We start from the raw sequence: 20,994 nt of genomic DNA on the forward strand, positions 1-20,994 counted from the left end.
TGTGTTACCTATAAAAAAGTTATCGGCTTGTCCTATTGGAAGCTCAAAATATTTCACACTGTGCCTCTTTGAAATTTACAATCAAGAGCAAACTTAGTGTTGATAACTGACGCAATTCGTGGGCAAAGGTTTCGGTTTTAAATGTATGTAGCCTGCCTGTTTTATAAATTTATATTTGTATGTAGATGTGTTCAGTATGAGTACATTTATTATTATTCTGTAATAAGTTTATCATGTGTTATATACCTCTATCTACCTGTTTATACACATAATCATGGAGGTAGGAAAACTTAGGTTCAAAAACGTTTTTAAAACAAAAATACGAAACCCTATAACCCGCTTTCTATAGGTGAACCTTTCTTCACCAGATATCTGAATATTTTTACATGTGCATGTGTGAGTATACATAACATTGGATAAAAATTTGTAACATGAGAATTATGTCCAGTTACTTTTTTGTTAAGTTTTCTATCACGACTGACTCTGCTCAGAGGTAACCATGAGCTCCTTTATCGACCACTTAGAGCAGGCAGGGCTACGTAGGAGGCGGAGCTCGCTTTTGTTAGACCAACCGTGTAGAATGATGAATTGCCGTTCGGATGTCTGCTGGAGGCTATGTGTTGTATAGACTGTCTTTCCACGGCTGCGCTCTGCTGCTCCGGCGTTAAGCGAAACGCTTTGTTTTTCTCTTCGAACAATCTGTTCCCGAGATACTCCCCCGCTTTCATCTCAAGAATGATTAACCTCATCTTAGTAAAATCGTATTATCCCTCTATATTGTTGCTACTAGTTCACGTAGGCTTTAATATCTGTTGCTTAACACTTCTACAACCTCTTATTCTCAGAGCGATACAAATAATGAATAAAATAAATAAAAAAACCTTTTGTATGACTTGTGAAAAGCTAAAACTATACTTGAGAACCTGCACACCAACTAAACATTCGTCTGTCACAGTTGCAAGGGAAGGTAGTAACATTTCTTGTCTTTAAACCATAGAGTTACTGCAGTCGTCAACGGACACTAAGTTAGGCTTAGATTTTCATACGTTCTTTGTGGTTTGGTATCACCGCGAGACACAGCAGGACACAGGTATACTGTTTTAATTATACCTTTTATATTCAAGGATATAATGCCCTACTTGATGGATGATATTAACAGCAGGATTTTTTTATCCATGATACCTTTTTTTACAATAACATTATTAGAATTATTCTTACTTAATAAAAGGACACCAGATAATAAATTATAGTGATACATAAGCTGCGTAGCAGCGAGAAAATGCATTAGAAATACATTTAACAATTTCTTTCATCTTGTAATACTTTAAAGTTAGTTTTTCAAGCTGTTAGTGTTTCCCATCCAAGTAAAGACAGGTGTCAGAAACTCATTAAAATTTTAAAAAGCATTGCTGTTTTCCTCCTCTTAAAAGTGTAGGCCTGATTATTGGGAAAATATTATTTAAACATGAGAAAACTATATGTAACGCTATATATGCACCTTTCTTAATTTTCAATACCATTTATAGCAGCTGTTTGAAAAGATAAACAAACTTAATTTTGCTGTTTAGAAACCTTTAATTAACGATTCGAATAAATTTGTGAAAATTTTAATTGAGTTCTATGTTTATTAGTTTGATAGGATATTTTAAAGGATAGAACGTGGTGTTTATGGTAAAATTGTTTTAAGAAAATATAGGATGTTAGTTTATAAATTCCATTATTTTTAAACTTAGGATTATTCAGAATATTTATTTTTACTAAGAAATAGACCAGTGAACAGAGTATAAGAAAGTGCGCCGAATCAGGAAAAGTAAGTGGCTGTAATTCACACATTACAAATATTTATCTCAGTGTTATTTATACTGTGTTAGAGATAGAATTTAATTAAACTTGTTTGTGGAAAATCTTACGAAGAACCAATATTGTCATGTGTATTTGTTCAGCTAACACTAGTTTTTGCCTCAAAACATGCAACAACCAAAACATGGTTTTTGCTGTAGGTACTAAGAATGTGGTTAATTTCGTTATTAAGTGCAAAGTCAAACAAGGCCTCTGGGGTTGGATGCTGTTAATTCGACATGTCTTCTTTCCACTTGTCACCAGTTTAAAATCCTATAAATAAACTCTAGTGGTTTCATACCTGACCGTTTAGTTTATTTGCGAATAACTGATGTTCAGGTTAAAAATTCCAATAGCTGTGTAAAATGCTACAACGTTAACATTATTAATTGTTTTATGATAGCTTCAGTATAGGTTTTGGAAAATGGTGTTACTAGATTATTTTTTTATTAACAACATTGTATGTTTATTGTATACGATTTTATTTTTATAAACACTTATTTACATTTACACAGTTTTGAAATGTGGGATGATTTTTAATTTAAAACAAATATTCGTATATATATATGTGTGTGTGTGTGTGTGTGTGTGTGTGTGTGTGTGTGTAAGTTGCAAGGCTAATATTTAGCCATAGTTCCTTAGGAATGGTCAGTATTTAGTGTTTTTATAGCAATGTTTTATAAGCCACCAGCTTTTAAAAGAAAATAGAAGTAATCAAGCTTGATAGCACTCATCTGATACGGCTCTAGTGGTATTAACAAATACTATGTCCTTCTATATAGATCAACAACGACCATAGACGTGTTCAGCGTTAGCCAGGCTTTTATTCTGACCTCATAATAGATCGTAGATGCTGAAAGGACATTAAAACACGGTCGGTGTATTGTACACGTTGAGTGAAAATCGTAGGCTGCCGTTATTGCGGGCGCTTTCAATACGGATAAAGAAATTGAGCTCCATAGATAAAATGGCGGCTTTTCATGAAAGCTTGCCAATTCCTGATAACTATAAAAGCATTAACGCAGGTAGAAAGGTCCAAGGTTCAGAAAACCACACACGCATACACGTAGCTCAGTGTGTGAAACATCTACCAACTGTGTGAGGAGACCATAGCTGATACTGAAGTTCGTATACTGGAGTCTGTACATGATAGTAACACGGGTGATACCGAGTTTCTTCTTATGAGATATTCGTAAGAGCTGCGAAGATAGGCAACCTGGTGAACAGGTGCCCCAAAGCTAAATGTGTGATATCGCATTATGTGGAAACTAGTCATCAATTCTAACTGTCCTATCTCTTCTATACATACGATGTTTTTGCCCCTACGGCTGTGACGGTTGCCGCCTTCAGTTTTACACAGCAAAACGCACACGACCAAAGACGAAATGGTTGCCGCCAGGAAAATGTCTTCCCTTAAAGAGGAATCATTTATCTAAGAAAGAGTGGCAACAAAACGACTCATATTTTCTCTCTCGAGCCGTCCAGACCACATTAGTGATTTTACAGTTCGTCAGGCCGTCGTGAGGGGCTTGAGAGAAGTTAATGTTAGGCCCAGCATTCTAATATTTTTGTATGGGATAATTATGAGACAGTTAAAACCCTATCGTGCCTAAGTCTGTACACGTTGTGCAGTACAATAAATTCATATTCCACAGTTCGTAAGAAGAAAACACAGACAAAGGAATACATCCCTCAGTAGGTGTGTCGCAATACCTTACTTTGTAGATGGAAGAGAACACAGTAACTGTTGTAAGTTGAAAGGTAAGAGTGTCTGCAAGGAAAACATAGCACTCATTATTTATAATGTTTAAAGATAACAATTTCGTGAGTAGAAGGTGACAGAACAAAGTGTAATAGTGACGACGATGCGCTTTAAGCAATATATATATATGTATTTTTTATATTAGTGCCGTTATGCATACATTTATCATAATACTGTGTTTCACAAAATAGCAGCAATAAGTATGCTGCTTGTTTCTTTGTCCAGAGTGCTCATCTGTATATGTATTATATGTATCTATAGATATAAATAAGGATTATCTATGTGTAAGAATGTATAAATTTTAGGAATATAATTCTTTAGAAACATTTTTCTATCAAAACGAGATGAGGTATTGCTGAATAATGAACTAAAAAAAGGAAACTCCCTCGAGAATATTTCGTTATTAGTCGATAGAAAAAGAGTATTATAATACAGAAGTAATTTTTCCATCCGGGTAGAATGGATACATGATGTAACGAAAATAATAAAAGTTTCTCTTTAGAATAAATGTTCATAATTCACAAGTGAGGAGATTCTTATAATCACATATTCTCAGCCAAAACAAGTGCTTTTTCCATCTAAAATATTTTTAAACGGGTTACTTCTTTTCAAGTGTGTTCAAGTATGTGCCCACAATATCATCGAAATGAACATATTAAGTCTACAGTACTTTAAAATAAAAAAGTGTATTTAACTTGTTTTGGTAGAATGCATCAAATATCGTATATTTTCTCGGAAACTGCTACGTGTTTGTACTTTATTACTAAAATAAGCCCCCTAGTGGCTCAGCGGTATGTCTGCGGACTTACAACGCTAAAATCCGGGTTTCGATACCCGTGGAGGGCAGAGCACAGATAGCCCATTGTGTAGCTTTGTGCTTCATTAAAAAACAAAAAAACCAAACTAAAATAGGTTGTAGTGATTTACTTTTGTATAGAAATCCTTAAAAATATAGTTAAAGATACTAAACTACAACATTTAATATTATCGCTTAGGAACTAATTACAAATATTAAAGGTAATGTAATACTGATTACATCATTTCATTTCACATTGATTTTGCTAGATGGGTGCAACAACGTTCCTTGAATTCTTTCTTTATCTTGGCAAGCCTTAAAAAGGTGCAGAGAACTTGTTCATTAACAGGACGAACTTTACATGTTTCTCAGAGACTTCTGGTGGATATCTTATATTTCAGTGTGTTACAGACTGAGGCTTACCGTATCTTCAAAATATTCACCATAAATTGTCGTATTAATCTCTGTGGTAAAAATATACGTTTTGCTTGCAGCTGTTTATCAAATACAATAAATAGGCCGTTACGATGTCATCTGAGTCCTATGTATATACTTTTGGTAGTTATATATGTGTGTTCCAACGACGAAGCTAGTTAGTTCACCGTGCTATTTTAGGGTGACTTATGTGAGGAATTATACATACAATAATAGCATCAGTGAAGGACGGAGGAATGATCGAAGCCCTAGCTGGTGTGTGTGTTGTCGTTTTTTGTTTTTTTATTTTAGACATATCTATGTTTTGATGAATTATTTATCAATTTCCATCGAAGGCTTTCCTTACAGCTAATTTTTTTCTTATTTACTTGTTTAACTTGGCATGTTGATTATTTTGTTATTAGGTTTCGATATGACTTAGCACACTTTCCAGATGCATTTTACATAAATTACTACATTTATCAAACATCGTCTAAGAATCGTTGACAAAACGCACACATGCTTTTCTTACACTATTGATGAATGACTGCTTGTATTTCGTCAGTATAAATCTCACTGAGGTTCCATTCATTTGGAGTTGGGAAGGTCTGTTGTGATTGGTTCTTCGAAGTATGCGGTATTGTTTTTAATGATTTTTTATTGTTGCCATAACAACAGGTACTCGTTGGTGTATCATTAATCAAAATCATGCAGATACACACATATATAGTTTCAATACTTATGCATGCAAAAGTGTATGTAAAATATACGTGCCCATAAGTGATCTATACTACGTTCTCTTCCAAAGTCAAAGAACTTAAATGTATTTCAGATTCCAAATTTTCTTCCATATGCTGAAGAACAATATATATACATATGCTTAGTAAAACCGAGTTTGTCTAAAGAATTAATATTTGACAACAAAGTTGTTCTTTTTCCTAACAATTAATAACAATAAATATATTATATTACAAACGCATTAGTTTACCGTAAATTACAATAATTCTGCATGTTTTGAACGAATTTATCTCTTGCCCGATGGATAGCAGTACCCCACTATAAGCAAAATTAATTCTCACCCAGTAGATAACAAGACCCTAAATATAAGTAGTTAAAGACTGCATGTTTGGAATAAAATTAACTCTTACCCAGTGGATAACAGGACCCCAAGTATGATCATTTAACACTGCATATTTGGAATAAAATTAACTCTTACCCAGTAGATAACAGGACCCCAAGTATGATCATTTAATACTGCATGTTTGGAATAAAACTAACCATCACTAGCTTATTTACATGTCGATGTTAGGGAATGTCACCATAACAGTTGTGTACCTCTGTAGATAGAGCTATGATACAACACAAATAGTAAGACACAGTTGCTTCTGATACAGTAGTTTGTCTCCATTACTGATAAAATTTTATGAATGATTAAACAACATTATATTTACTTGAGCATTAAGTGTTTTCTGTTTGAAATTAGACAAACTTTATTTTACAGTTGAACACAATGTCTTGTGATATTATTACGTTTATCTCTCTGTTTCTGTTGCAGACCTCTCTGAATGTCTGAATATCTTAACTATCTTACAGGACTTTCTGTATTTATCAACTATATATAAAAAAAATATGTATATATACTACTTTTATTATTATTATTAAATGTTGACTGGCACTTCAGTGTAGGTTGTTGTAAAATAATAAATAATTTGTTATTTAGTTATCACGAAATATTTAATTTCATCATTATCAACTTACGTTTGGTTTAATTACTACATATTTATACCTGTTAGTTAAAGAACCCATGTGTAAAGGCACGGAAAAATATGTTATAGTATGCCAACAACACTACATATCCCATATCTATTGCCAACGAGGTTTTTTGGTTTATATCAGGACTCATTCGCCCAGCGGGTATTTTCAGATATATAATACTTATTTTTATTGTAGTTACTTTATGTTTAGCGAAATTATCACAAATATTTATGACAAGTTTTAATAATATTTAGTGCTAAGGTCTGTACAATAATTATGGTAAGTACAGTTATCTAGTATTAACAACAACATACTTTTCACACAGCACGTTAACTTGTATTGCTACAGCTAAAAATAGTAAAATATTTTCTCTCTTGGACTCGTGCAGTATTTATTACTAAAATTATATCTTGCTTTTGTTACTTATGGCTTCAAGTGTTTATGTAGTTTTTTGTCACAATTTATATTTATATGCTATTCAGTTATTTGCAGGTTTAGGTATATGTTGTAGAGAATTTTCCAAGACAATATTTGTAGTTCAGTCTTGGTGTTTGAATACCATTTGATAAATATGATTTTTTTAAAACCTAATAGAAACTACTTACGTTTAGGTCTAGATACTGATTGACTACGTGCTTATAGTTAGAACTTAAAAACAAAACAAAAACTATATATATATATGTAATGGTACCTTTATCAAACACTTTTTGTAGAAGGTGTAGTTCATAGATGATGTATTAATAAACCTATTGAGGCCCTCAAATGTCGACCACTAAACCACTGCTTTGTTTTGGAACATTCTGTTCTAGAACTCCACTTCACCATCTCATCATCATCGTCTACCGTGTGTAACTGAAATGACACGTGCTTGCTCTCTGTCCCTTTGCTTTCGGTGTCCACATATAGTGTTTCGAGGTTGCCCCCACTGTTCGACGGTACTGAGTCACCATTCCGCTTGTTTCCTACTCTCAGATCCCCAAGTGGCCTGAGCTCCCGGAGACCAAATTAATTTACTCGGTAAGAGAGAAGCCGCTGCGTTGATTTAGAATTAACCTATAACTCTTAACTTATCATCAGGGCTCGTTAGCTCCTCGTGATGAAGTTCGGTACTTGATGGTAGGCCTATAGTAAAACCAACAGCTTTCGGTGATTGATATACCCAGATCGACGAAAACTATCATATTCTTATAACAATTTGTTAAATTTATATTGATGTACGTTTGTGTTAATTAACTTATACATATATATAGAGAAATAAACAATAAAAATATTAGTATTTTAATAGCCATAAAAATAACACAATTCATTTTTTATTTACCTAGGTCATATCTATTAAGTTTGTCAGAATAACGTCAATAACTGACCATTGACCTTGGATTAGGTAATCTAATAAGCATACACTGTTGTGTGCATGTCGTATTACTCTCGAACTTATTTTAATACGAGTTTTTGTAGTATTCGAGTTTTACATAATAAAGAAACGTGTAAGACAAGCTGATTTACATATGAAAGAAAGTTGTATTCTGATAGATAAACAGTGGCGTAATGATACCACAACAGGACAGCTCTATACTGCGTAAGGTGAACCAAAGAACGTCTATCATGACTTGTATATCATATCATAACTACTACTCCCCTTTTCTAAATATCCCCATGAAGAAATCGACCCCTCTCGCAACGTTTTCACTCTAAACTATAGGGAGATTAGTTGGGCTGAGGTACCAACATATACAAAGGGTTTAAAAGACCAGGCCCCATGTCTTATCTTATCTAGTCATATTATCCGAGGGACAGGGGAGGGTTGTTCTGCTGAAGCGTATAATTTAGCCAATCTATCAGTGCTATATGTTATTATTTGTAGTTATTATTGGAAAGTAAATAATTCCTAATGATCGCGCGCTTCATGCAGACGAACTTTGTGCTTACATGAAACTATAAATCTTAATTGACAGTTAACTCTACCGGCGTTCTCCTCTGAGACAGCAGTAAATCTTCGCATTTACTACGCTAAAACCAGGGTTTCGATTCCTTTCGGTAGACACAGTTGATAGCCCTCTGTGGCTTTGCTATGAGAAAAACAGACACTACTCTACTTACCTACTTGTTACTCTATTTGTTTTCATTCTTTCTATCTTTCTATCCATTTATCTATCAATAATGAATGATAAGTTAATTTTCTTATTATACATCCGTAAGGGCAAGTTGGTTTTGAACTTAGTGTAGACCTAGCGCTAGAAACGAAACGTTGTATTATGTTTACTCTGCCTAAAATACAGATAATGAATAATGGAAGTGTTTGTGTTTTCCATGGAAGTTATTATTAAGTAATAAAATACCTGCTGCTTGTAGAAAACAACGTACATTCTAAGGAAATCCTGGATCACTTACAGCTTCTTTTGAGATAAAAATGAAACTACAAACTATAACCATTTTCATTTTACTTCGTGCGTTTTACATAGAGGAGTTTATTTCCATTGAAGTTTTGAGGCTAGATACGAAAATAATAGTAAATCTGAATACCTGCAAAACATCCCGATCATTGTGTGTGAGTTTTATGGAAAAGCTATTGAATCAGTTGGTATTTATAACATATTATTATTAACCAATAAAATGACAAGAGCTATTATATACTCTCACGCGTGTAGTCTGTTTCGTGATACACACACTCTGTATGTTGGGTTATTTACGAAACACATGAAATTAAAGTATATATATATATATATATATATATATTAAAAGTGTTGGTACCTTTAAGGGTAAGGTCTATTGTACATTTGAAGAGGTGGTTGAGACGCACTAATAACGCCTATGGATATTGAATCCATAACCATTTTCATTTGGTCTCCATTCAGGTAGGTTAACTTGCATTTTTCAACCTAAACATATTTTGATGAAATGGCTTGCGAGTTATTTTCTTTATCTATCCACTAGCTAGGCACGAGCCGCCCTCGATTTTATACATTTTCATGTTCATGGTCAATGTTTGCTATATTTTTAAATACTAATAATTTGTTATAGCTGATACTTTCGTTCACTTGCGACATTTTAGGTCAGCTACAATAATTTGTCCATAAATACCGTATCAGTCATACGTCAGCTTTACTTTCTTCTGAGAGTATGCCACATTCTCTACATAAGAACTATTTTGTTTTCAAACATCTGTTCCTGTCTGAAGTATTCATTTTTATTTTTTAAAGCTAAACTTCTCTAAAGCCTTCTTCTTAATTTAATCTATTGGTAATTTTGGCGGTTCTGTCATCACAGCAGGGAAGGAAAGAGAGCTCTTTAAGCCGGAATTAAGTAGCTCGACTTCGGCTTATTCGGTGCCCAGTGATCGTACTTTACCTACCGCAAAGACTGTCGAATGAAATACCGGAATTTCCTACGTTTAACTCTAGTAATTCGGCAAAGAAGACAAAGGTTTTTTTTTTATCACAGCTATGGAAAGCATTATCTCTCAAGTAAATACAAAATCTCATATATCTCTTTAAATTATGTATTTACTTACTTATTAAAAAGCTTCGTTATAAAGAGAAGAGAACCTCTTTCTATCTCTTATTACTCCATGTGCATAACAGGTCTTTTAATATAGATCAATATAACTCATAAACATTAAAAACATATGATTCCATAAACCCAATAAAACTTGCCGAATAACTGGGGGAAAAAAGTGCTAACGATGTGCAGGACTAACGACAATGACATAAAAATGTGCATTCAAAGTACAACGAATTAACTGCAGAAATAAGTGAAGTGTAATAGGATAGGCTATGTGTATTGAAGACAAGTGCAACTCCAGTAAGTAATCAAAGGCCAACAAATGGAAAAATATATATATATTAAATACAACAACATACAAGAAATGTAAAGAAATATACTTTCGAGATAGTGGTACAACAGTTATGGAAGAGGCCTAGCTAGAACAAACTCACCGAATGATTCGCATTAGTTAGTAGATACGAAATATATCTTTCTTTTTTATTTGTAACGCATTGTTTTACTTTAAGTTAACTTTGATAATATTTAGAAGTTTGTTGCTGCTCGTTTTATATTTCTTGATATTTTAATTAGATTACTTTATATCTTTTGTTATTTTCTATGGAACTTCTTCAGTGGTTGCTGTTCAATAGATACACAAAGGTATATGGCAAAAGTCATCACAAGTTATCAGATAGCAGTGCACAAAGCAAGTTTTATAACGCTATACTACTATTAATATTTTCGATAAGTAAGTTATCCAGTAGGATGTGAGATGGCAGCACTAGCGTTAACAAAGTTTTAAGTCATATTCAAAATTCAACTGTATAACTTCAAGAGTTATTGATACCAGAACAACATGATATTTTGTGATAAGCAGTATGTCAACAGTCTACTAACCTGATAATATTGTTCTTCACATAAAAGTTTTATCCGTTCGTCTTTAAGAAAAATTAAAAATGAGCGACCTGCTCTGTATAACTATATACAATTTATATGACAATATCTCACAAGCAAAAAGTAGATGAAACCCAACGCTTATAGAGGTTGGAATTTAAGTTACTTTCACTTAATCTCTCTTTTGATTATATGCCATGTTTTAAAGTAGTGCCATGAATCGAATGAAATTAGTTGTCAAATTATAGGGTAGAAAACAGAGAATAAGGCAAAGAGAATTGTAGCGAGGGAAGACGATGAAAAGGTTAATTAACACCACGTTTTCAGAAAGAAGACTGATCGATGGGGAGGAAAATGGTGCCACAAGAATCAGTGGTTTATCTCCCTTCTAACATGTGTAATAAATGAAAGTTCACAAAGAAAGCATACGCTCCTATAAGTAACACCTGAAAAGGCAGTGCCAGTGTGCAGCATACGGTGTAAACAATGTAGTGTTTCATTGTGTTCTATAGCTCAACAATTAAAATAGGTTGAGGAAAAAAATAAACAGCTAAGATATCACTGAGATTAGCAAGTAAATAAATTATAGACTACTTTGACAAACTATACGAGTTTTGTAGAACAAGCTTCCAGAACATACTAAACATATCAATAGCACTAAGGAAAATAATAGAATCGGCGTGTTAGTCAAATAAAAAAGAAACATCACTTAATAGAATTAATTCTCGGAATTCTATATACTATTTTTAATAGTACTGAATGAAATATCCCAAACATTGTAGTTTATAAGTCAAGCCAAAAACACGGAACGTCGCTGACTGAAATTAATTGTCAAAGTATACGAAAATAGAATGAATGATGTAACAAACGGCTCAGTAACTCTGGCGACTTTCTGTTATTAATATTCCTTACTCTCTTGTTCCTCATTAGCACTGAGGAGGTGTCGTAAATGTTAAGAGTAAATTCGAGACTGTAGATAGTATAGGTAGTATGTTTTATGTTATATATTACTTTATAATGTTAATAGGTTAAAAAGCAAGGCTTTGCAAAGCAGCCTATGTGTAAATATGTCATGTGATAAGGTTATATTTGATTTGCTCATGTACCGTTGGCGCCATACCTGTAGATGGTTTCCATGTGTATGCAAAAAGCACCCCTTAACCAGTGTTCTAAAATTACTATTCGCATAGAGACAAAGGTTAAACGATGCTAAAGAGTGGAAAGAAAATTGAAGGCGCCAAAAGCTTCCCAAACAGTAGAAAAATAATGTAATTTAAAAAGGTATAAAACCGTCACTGTATTAAATATTAGATTCTTAATTTACAATGTTTAAGCCGCATTAATTTTTAGAAAAGCCCTAACACTTCAGAGCCACACTTTTGTAATGTAAGGAGAGAAGTGTCGAGTTTATCATCATGACCAGTTTGGACCCGTTATCCGATTACGATCCTAACGGATGTCTAACATAGATGTTAGTCAAAACTGGTCTCACAAGAGGATAAAATGATAAAGAAATATTTTTATATTCTTCAATTAACTGCATCGTATCTGGCATGTTACTACTGTCAATGTGAATTGCACGTGGTGTTTCATCACTGCTACAAGCATACTATACAGTAGCTACGTGAACTGCCTTTGAAATTCATGAATTGAAGCCAATCAAGTGAAGTCAATAGAAATAACATTACCATCGCCATAATTCATGAACTCGTATTAAATCACATAGACACCGCTTCAGAGTTCTATGTCTACAATTAATTATTTTTTCATGAAAATCGCATACATTTGTTCATATATACATATGATTTAATACATTAGCACACCCGCACACATACGTATATACGCTCATTTCTCATATTCTGTTCTCTTGACTACGGTTTAGGTAGATAGTATACCTATAAGGACAATTGGAATCTCATTAATCCATTCACTGAATAGATGATCAATTCGCGTATGTATGTCTTCTTATAACAAAGCTACATCAGGCTATCTGCTGTGTCCACCGAGGAGAAACGAACCCCTGTTTATAACGTTGTAAATCCGAAGACTTACCGCCAATGGACATGAACGAGGCATTTGGTTACGTAAAAATCATAGTACATGAACTACAATATCTTGATAGAGTCATTGAACAGAAATGTGCCATATGTGATGGAGTTAAGTTGAAGAAGCATCTTACAGATGCTGGCACTCAAGCCAATGTATACTTTAAATCAAAGGAAACAATGATGTAAGAAACATACTACCTATACATTTACGATCCCAATTGTCATTGAGTTTGATCAAATCAATTTATCTATCCAGATCAGGAATAATCATTTACCCAGTAATTAACATACCTAATTTAATTTTGATAATTGGAATGCACTGATTTATTACTTAGGTCCTTTGTTATTGTAGACATTTTAGCCTTAATCCCAATACAATAATGTAAAATACTCTTCTTATTAAAAACAACTAAAACTAATTGAAATGTATATATAATATTTTAACCAATACAATTAATTAAACTAATATAAAAGAAAGAATAAAATATAAATTTCTTACAAAACACTTAAAAACTAGGAACTTCTTTGATGCACTGTCACACATTTCTTACTTCTTGAAAAATGTTATAGCAAAGCACTGACCAAATATTATGACTTTTAACGCAATTTTTAACTCGAAAGGCGCAATAAAAAATTACCGCAAATTAATTTCGTAAAAACTAACGATCTTTTAAAACTCAAAATGCACAAGAGAAAATTACTACAAATTAATTCCATATAAATTAATTGTCGTACTTGTTCTCTGCTGTATATTTCTTGTCCACCAGGTTGTTTCCAGTTTCGAATAAAACTATACACCTGGCAAAAGATTTGAATTTTGTCAAAGGAGGGTGACTACCGATATTTGTGAAACTAAATATTCAAATGCTTCTTAGCTCTAAATATGGACCCCATAAACTTTATAAACAGTTTTTTTAACAAATTGCTTGTGCACCAAATTCTTTGCAGATTCATGAATTTGTTAGATAGAAAGACTCCAGTAAAATATGAATCACATGAAAAGTAAGCTAAAATATCATCAATATTACAATCAATACCACTAATTATTGCTAGGGTTTCTTATGTATCTTACATAAACACTAATACACATCTGTTTACATCACAAGTGTTTCACCTTTCTTACCAGTGTCATCACGCTCCATTATTATTAAATAATAATACTTCTCACTACTTCTATTTCATCTCTTTTTGTTAATATAACTAAATATTGATGTAGTGCTGATATGTTATTATTTTAAGATCCCTTTCCACTGATATTTTCTTACCTCATTAGTAAGCTTTAAGGTTCCATTTTATTCTTCTTAAATGTAATGTTAATATTAACCTTAATTTCTATTTTCAACATTTGTAAGGAAATGTTTGTGAGAAATTAGAACCCGGTTTTCCTCTATTATTAATTTAAATCATCCTATTTTTCTTTCCTTATTACTAAAATTTTAATCAAGTTTCAAAGTATTGCGTTCAGTTATCTAAGGCCGTTTTATTACTTTATGTTATGAAGCAACATTGGAGGATTGTGTTTCTTCTTACTGAGAAATATAATATACATCATGTAAAACACGTCATGTAGAATGTTTAGTTGTTGTTGTGTTGTATGTTTAATATCATGTTTCAGCATCTTATTATAATGAATTTAACAAGTATGTTCATATCTATGTATATAACCAAAACTGCTATGCTACCTACTGAATGACGCCACAAACAAAAATCCATAAAAAAATCACATCTTAGATAATCAAGATTCAGAGTACGTGCAGCAACAGTTTGTTTATAACAGAACACAATTGTAAATACAAGTACTCTCGTCACAACAAGAATACGAAAACACATCTGACTGTATGTGAGGGTTTTGTTATATCTTTATTGATGTAATTTGTAAATGTAATACTGAGAAACTAGAGTTCATAAACAAACTATTAATTTTCAATAAATAGTATCGTATATAAAAATATTAGACTTGATGTAAGTAAAATTCTTGAAAAAGTTGAGATCTGTATTTTGTTTCATTTTGATGAAATGAGTTGCATATGACAAAAGAACACGACCCGAACACTCTTCCCGTGCAGTACTTCGCAGAAAAAATACTTTTTAAGGAAAATGTTCATTTTCCATTTTTTTTTAATGAAGCGTGGATTCTACGATTAGTAATTACTGGCACAAGCAGCCGCACGTAGGGCGGTGTTTCTACTAGTCTTACTAAAAGAGGTGTTATTATTATTATAACAACCAGACCATCTGACCTTCACAGCAGTTGAAAATTGTTTATGGAACAAGTGTGAATAGATAAATAACTATGTTTGTGTATGTATATGTATATATTCGCCACAAGTGTAAATAGATGAATAAATATGTACACATATATAAATATCTATACTTGTATCACAAACGACTTTCAACTGTTGTAAGAATTACACTTTCTATAATAATAACACCATTTCTAGTAAAATGTTGCAACTTAATATTAAACATTAAATATTAAATATTTAAATACTTAAACATATAAAGTAACATCGACTAAACAGTACTGTTACGAAAATTAGTAGGTTTACCCAGAGCCCCAGCAAGTAGTTAGCTATACACGCCCCTAGTAGCTAGAATAAGTGTTTGAGAGGTTTAGCTCACATTACGCTGATAGTGTTCAGTTAGTACTTTGTTCTTAGTATTACACACTTTATGTAAACAAAGCTTCAGTTAAACACATATATATCAGACAAATGGAAAAACTGGTAAGTTATATGCTGTACCTATCGAAGTCAGAATGACCTGTTATTGTAGTCATGATTAAATGAATTATGTTCAGTACAATTTCTATATGTTTCAGTACAAATAAAAAAAATTAGGTTTGTATTTAATAAAAGTGAGACTTAGTTACATACGGTGGGTAGAGATGAAATGCAATAATAATGTTTGTTTGTTTTTTGAATTTCGCGCAAAGCTACTCGAGAGCTATCTGCGCTAGTCGTCCCTAATTTTGCAGAGGGAAGGCAGCTAGTCATCACCACCCACCGTCAACTTTTGGGCTACTCTTTTACCAACGAATAATAGGATTGACCGTCACATAATAATAGGATTTAACGCCCCCACGGCTGAAAGGGCGAGCATGTTTGGTGCGACCGGGATTCAAACTCGCGATCCTCAGATTACAAGTCCAACGCCTTAACCCATCTGGCCATGCCGGACAAATAATCATGTTAAAGTGCAATTATGGTTTAGGATAGGTTTTAAGAGAACGCTATTTACTGAAGAAGGTGAGTTGGGAGATAAAATATCATGAATGTGAAATGCTACAGTCCTAGAATAGTTGTCTTTTTTTTTCTCATTCGTCATTCTAATATTTACAAACAAACCTTCTTGTCTTTATTGTGTTTTGTGTTTTCGTGTTCTCATATATAACCTTCCGCTAAAGTATGGTGGAATTATTCCGAACATTACAAAACTGTCATTCTCAGAGTGAAAATCAATAGATTTGATGATGGCCCGCAACAAAACGTCCTTCGCAATTCCGGAATACGAATAATTGCGTATTATTTCATACATGTTTGTGTTATACTTAGATATATGTATATTGAAAGAACCATGTCACATATGTTTAGACAGACAGTTATAATTCTTTTTTTGAACTTTTGATTTTCTAATGAAAATATGTATTAAATGATAATAAAATAAAACCGCATATATTAAGGGTACTTTGTAATAAAGAAACATATCTATATAAACGAGTGACCTGACAGTGCATCATAGGGTTCATGATTTTCGTCCCGTTGTAGGGAAACCTGCTTCACACTGACGCCGTGAGTGCGTAATAAGAGTGACGGTCAAATCACACTATTCACTAGATAATATATGTCACTACAATTTTTAATCATGTGCGCTGTCAGAACAATATTATATATAATTAAAGTAGATCCGCTTGTTTGATTAAGTATTGGCTACATGTGTGGTGTTGTTTACGAGCTGCATTCCTTCTAGTCCGTTAGATCAAAATTAGGGTTAGCTATGCATAAATAATCATTATAAAATACATAAATATACAAACCATTCTCTTTAGTAAACTAAATTACATTCTTGTTACCATGTTCATTCATCAACCGAGCTACAAAAATACTTTTTTTATCATTCTAAAGTGAAATTAAGAATCATTCCATATTCATATTATCTTTTGATTTTAAATGTAGTGTCGAGCCCGGCATGGTCTGGTGATGAAGGCATTTGATACACAGTGCGAGTGTCGTGGGGTCGAATCTAGTCATTGAACACGATAGCCCTTACAGCTGTGGAACGTTATAATGTTTAGTGAATTCTACTATTCGTTCGTAAAAGAGTAGTCCAAAAATTGACAGTGGGAGGTGAAGTCTAGCTCTTTCCCCTCTTGTCTATCACTGCTAAATTAGGGACGGCTAACGCAGTTTGCCTTTAAGTAGTTTTACGCGAAAAACAAAACAAACCAAAAGTAGGGTAAGGCTTGCAAGTGGTGTTTAAATCAAGTCTTCATCAAACTTGAAATATTAAAGAAGCTTCTTTGTTTACAAATATTCCTATTGCTTGATGTTAATACAAAGTCCCTCTCAATGTTTAGTGTTTGGTGTTAGTTTCTAAAGTTCAGTTATTTACTAACATTGTTCATTATGTGCTTATATGTCAAAAGTGCTGAAGTGCTGAAATTACTAGGTAATTTTAATTAGGCACAGCTTATCTTATTTACAAATAAAAATATGGCGGCTGAAAAACGTTTATAAAATCATTGAATTAAAACCTTTGCAACATAAAACCGTACCAAAAGTATAATTAATAATATCCAATGACAGTGAGGAGAAAAGACTACATACTAAAGTGTCGTCCTTTCTATTTTAAATAAACAATAAGGTCAAACGTTAATACAACGGGAGATTTCGTGCAACAGTATGCAATCGATAAATAAACATACATTTCAATGTTATATTTACTATTGCAGAACAGCCACACAAGTCAGACTAAAGAGGACTTATGAAAGCACCGAAACTAGCATCCAAGTTGTTGTTGTTCCGAAATAATGGTTGGTCCGGCATGGCTAGGTTGTTAGGGCGCTTGACTCGCAATCTGAGGATCGCAAGTTCGAATCCCCATCACATCAAACTGCTCGCCCTTTCAGCCGTGAGGGCGTTATAAAGTTACAGTCAATTCCACTATTCGTTGGTAAAAGAGTAACTCAAGAGTTGGAGGGGGATGGTGAAGACTAGCTTTTTTCTCTCTAGTCTTACACTGCTAAATTAGGGACGGCTAGCGCAGATAGTTCTTGAGTAGCTTTGCGCGAAATTTAAAAAAAAAAGAATAAAACACGCAATAGTGGAATAAATTTTATTTTACATTTCTTATAGCTGTATTGCACATATAATGCCTATTGACACACAGGAAGATTCCAACGAAGCACATCTATATATAACACATGATTGCTTGGGTATATACATGTAAAATTTATGATTAAATACATTATAAATTGATAAATTATTTCATAAAATATAAAAAAGCAGTACTAATCTCAGAATATTAAAGCTTCCATGCGTGGTATAAAAGTAAAGCAAGAATAATAGATTATATTTATAGGCTAGAATTGTGTATTTTGGTAAGCCGAGCCTCTCTGGCTAAGAATTTGTTCACAGAAAACCGGATGACAAGTAAAAATCGAATGTTTTTCTGGTATCTTCCTCATTTGTTGTATTGATTTCTTCTTGGCTGTTAAGCTGTAGCGCAAATAATTCAGACGTTCTCTAATCGGTGGATAAATAAATGTAGTGTAATGGTCCATGAAAATGATGAAGTAATTCTTGTTAAACTGATGATGACTTTAACCGTTTCTCCACGAAGAAACGTGCACTCTTACTTATTGCCGAAGTGAATGGTAGATAGAGCTTACAGATTTTGTTCTTTTCTCGTACTGATATGTGTGGTGCAGTATAATATATGATATATATTAATGCTAACAATGATAAACGTGTAATTATAACTTCAAAATTACTAACGACAGAAACACAATATTTTGTAAAACAATTATTACAGTCTTTAAGGACGCACTGTTGTTCTATTAATAAAAGTTTTCTTGTTAGACGTGAAAAACAATACATTATTTATACTATTCATAAAGAAAAATATCTCGGAGAATTGAGACCACTTTATTAAAATTTTTGGTCAGAAATATCCTCACTGGATAGCATTGAGACTATTTATTACTTGTTGATAAAAAATATCCTCACTAGAGAGAAAAAAGATCACAGTATTGAAATGGGTGATCAGAAATATCTTTTGGAGAACATCGAGAGTACGCTATTTAAATATTGTTGATCACACTGGAGGGCAGTGAGACTGTATTTAAAAGATGTTGATTAGAAATATCCTCATTGGAGACCACTAAGCCTATATTATTTGAAAAAAAAAATTTGATAAGAAATGTTTTCGATTGAGAGAAGTAAAACGTGTTTTTTTCTCTCTTAAAAATAAGACAAAAGTATTCGAATAAGACGGCATTGCAGTTTGTCTTCATCTGTAGTTCAAACTTAACTTAAATCGATGAATTTGAATGCGACGTACGAAAATTCAACCTCAAAATATTGTAATTGCTCGAACAAAACAGGGTAACAAATTTTGACCAAAGAAAACAAATTTTACATTGACATTTTAGCAATTATAAAATTCAGTTTCTGTATTACTAAGTAATAAAACAGCAAGTTCGTGTTTGAGAAATGAATCAAGAAAAACGCTGGCACACAGGTGTAATAACTACGTTGGTGTATATCGTACAAATAAATACAGCTTTAGCTTTGAAATATTAACGAAAAACACATCATTAAACTTTGTATATTCAACTACGGAAGTAGCCCAATACTGTTACAATTGTTACATGAAATGGTTGTATTCTTGCGTGACAGTTTTCCTAGAATGAAGCGAAATTTATATTTTTAGGTCTTTTTGTTAAAGAGAAATAGCATGTTGTCTTCTTACAAAAAGAGATTGTTTTATATGTGAATATGTCGTTATGATACATTGATATACATATAGTTGTCCAAACTTCTAAAACTAACTTACTTTGTCCATTGTGAATAGAAACAATGACAAAAACTGAACATAGAGTCCGAAAAGTATTTATTCTTCTATTTGTATTTATGGCGAAGATAAAGAGACTAAATGCAACTGCCCCTAATTTTTAACTACTAATCAGAAGAAAGGTAGCAAGCCTGTTTTGAATCCGTGCAATTAACAAAATATTCTCCACTGTAGGTGCGTTATGAGAGTGAGTGTCAATTTCTTAGTGCGGATGATTGATGAATGCTGCTAGCTCTGGAATCTAGAACTATACCACAAGAACAAACAGCCGCCCGTCCGCAACGCCGTCTCCTTATATTTGTTAAAGGAATTTAGGAACGATTTATAAATAAAACAAGGCGTGAATTCAACAGTGTATAACCATACTGAACTGTTTAATACATAGGAAAACATCGCTATGTTCAGCTTCGTTCGCTCAGTAGCAATAATAATAATAATACGTGTATGTTATGCAGTGTTCACTATAATAGAACTATACGTCTCTGTGGATTTATTGTAAAATTGATTGCATTATTTAACAAATCCTTGACATTTATATATGTATAAACAATAAAGCATTGTTGTTTTCATATTGTGAAACTACACACAACTGAGTATCTTCTCTCTCTCTGACGCAAGGATTGAACTTCAGGTTTTAACATTTTAAGCCTGGAAACTAACTGTCCACCAAAAGAACATTTAAATATAGAGCTATTAGTTGAGTAATATGAACAGTATTATTTAGTCGACATATTGTCTGTAGCGTGAATTTATAATACATAAAAACGTCCATAGGCCAGAATAGGTTAAATAAAAGTAAAAAGAGGCAAGCTAAAAACGCAAGAGTTTTGAGGTGATGGGCCTTTCTGGTTCAGCTATGAAAAATCGGAACACTTTTTAGGCTAAGTTTCACTTACAGAGCTCTCAATAATCTGAACACGTCTGTATATTTC

At 32.9% G+C, this 20,994-nt stretch overlaps 1 long non-coding RNA gene across 1 annotated transcript in view; it reads left to right on the forward strand.

Moving 5' to 3' along the window:
- Positions 1 to 937: 937 nt before the first annotated feature.
- The window catches only part of LOC143232247 (uncharacterized), a 67,565-nt gene continuing 47,508 nt past the window's right edge, over positions 938 to 20,994 (forward strand). The window contains exons 1-2 of the long non-coding RNA XR_013017463.1: positions 938 to 1,090; positions 2,622 to 3,600. This is a non-coding gene — a long non-coding RNA (uncharacterized LOC143232247). The remainder of the gene's footprint in view (positions 1,091 to 2,621; positions 3,601 to 20,994) is intronic.

Source organism: Tachypleus tridentatus, chromosome 11, assembly GCF_004210375.1.
Source record: "Tachypleus tridentatus isolate NWPU-2018 chromosome 11, ASM421037v1, whole genome shotgun sequence".
Classification (NCBI taxonomy): Eukaryota; Metazoa; Arthropoda; class Merostomata; order Xiphosura; family Limulidae; genus Tachypleus; species Tachypleus tridentatus.